The sequence below is a fragment of the Pecten maximus genome, chromosome 1 (assembly GCF_902652985.1).
Source record: "Pecten maximus chromosome 1, xPecMax1.1, whole genome shotgun sequence".
NCBI lineage: Eukaryota > Metazoa > Mollusca > Bivalvia > Pectinida > Pectinidae > Pecten > Pecten maximus.
This window is the reverse complement of record NC_047015.1, coordinates 13,261,367-13,263,390: the sequence shown is the minus strand read 5'-3', so window position 1 is coordinate 13,263,390 and position 2,024 is coordinate 13,261,367. Positions and strand designations below refer to the sequence as shown.

The window sequence follows — 2,024 nt, the reverse complement described above, 5'->3', positions numbered from 1 at the left end:
TCCCCTTTGGAGACATGGCTGTATATGCCTGGTTCTATTGTCCTAACTGCAATACTGTGACAGACCTATCCTCAGGCTGACTCATGCCCAGGCCATCCACAGCCATGTGACCACGGTTTATTTAGCAGAAATATTCCTTTTACTATAACAGCTCCTTTTATTCCTACCAGGAGTCTCTACAATAGTCATGAATGCTATGTATTCATTACAGGGCTCTTATGCCTAACTATTTTTCCATTCCTGCGCAGGGATAAAAATGAGATAATTGATATAATTTTGAGGAATTGTATTAGTTATCAAACATTTTCAAACGTTCGTTTATTTTATTGTTTACAGTCTCACTAGATAAAGTTACTGTGAACAATTGATTTGTCATCTCAAGATATCCTTTTCCATTGATGTACATCCCTATATACACTTAATATGGGAGAAAAATGTCTTAAATATAGTGATGTCATTCAACTTTACATTGTTATTCATATCACGACACCAATTTAATTATATGAGAATTATAATCTGATAACTTTCTAGTTTGGTAAAATTATATACGTAGTGACAATACTGAGTAAATAGAAATATATGTTAATGAATCTGTTTTCTCAGAATAATTTGATTAATATTCTACTTTGAATGTGACGGGAGATAGGTGAGCTGGCTGGTGATAAGGTGTATATTGGGAGGTTAGACTGTATAAAATGGTGTTGTTTACCAGTCAAGTAGGAATTTGAAAACTTTCAGACTTGTTTTCGCTCTTCAATATTTGTAAAGTGTTTACAGACACAGTGATAGGAATACCAGGTCTGCCTCTTGTGGGGTACCAAGTGAGGCCAGGACTGTTTCATCATATTTTGGATGATTGCTTGGCAGACTGTTTCTAACCCATTTAGCATCAACTGCTAGAGGATAAGCAGTTATAGCTGCCATGACTACACATACAGGACATATTTTTTGTAGATTTTATTTTATTTAAAGTACATAAACATATTGTAATTCAATTTATTCTATATTCTACATTCATGAAATATTATGAAAACTTTTTCACCTGATTATGAGAGACTTTAAAGATCTTTTCAAGCCCTGATTTGTATACATGACAAAGTCAACAAGGTGTTTGTAATGGATGATGTAGTCAATAGAGAGGGATGGTGTTGCTGTCTGGTTTCTGTCTGTCCTATCAAAAACTACAGATCTTCTCTGTATATTTATCTGATGAAATCACAAACTGGAAATATATTTCCTAAAATACTCTGTGTCAAAGTTGTATCCTAGAGGTTTAAGATAAAGGTAAGTGATAAATCAACCACAATATCGGCCTCCCAATTTGCACCATCTCTACCATTGACAAAACATTGTCTTGCTCACGTACCTTTTATATTAAACTGTTGAGGTAAATCATTTTTGTGTAGTTTATTTATCTATCTTCTTTCTTATACTAGAGGGTGACACCTGAAGGATGTCACAGATGGAATGAAGTGCAGTAAGGGGCGATAACTCTGTTCCAGCAGTTTTCATCAAAACCGCTCACTATCAAAATTTCGACCAATAAGAAGACATTGTGTTGTGGGCCGCCGTAGCCGATTGGTTAAGGGGCCCAAACACTTTATCACTAGCCCTTCATCTCTGGGTTGCGAGTTCGAAACACATATAGGGCAGATGCCTTTTTATGACTGTAGGTCGGTGATTTTTCTCTGGGTACTCCAGCTTTCCTCCACGAACAAAACCAGGCACGTCCTTAAATGTTTTTTCCAAAATACACCTCGGACGTGAATGGTTATTTGAAGAAACGTTTTGTCACGTGACAAATCATTTGGTAATGAAAATGGCTGCCACGCCACAAAAGGCTGTATTTCAGCAAGACACGCTGAATTCTTGCTGTTTTTGTTGTGTCACCATCAAACTAATTCCATTAAATACATGTTGAAGTTTTTTTGTTTCGTCTTTAAACTAATTGCATTATCAAATTTAGATGAAGCGTTGTTAACACGTTGAAAAGTCTATGGGCGCTGCCATGTTTGCTTATAATG

The 2,024-nt window shown here is 36.0% G+C and overlaps 1 protein-coding gene across 1 annotated transcript in view; it reads left to right on the top strand.

The window, feature by feature from the left end:
- The window catches only part of LOC117325483 (set1/Ash2 histone methyltransferase complex subunit ASH2-like), a 75,567-nt gene that overhangs the window by 43,096 nt on the left and 30,447 nt on the right, over positions 1-2,024 (top strand). The window lies entirely within an intron of this gene.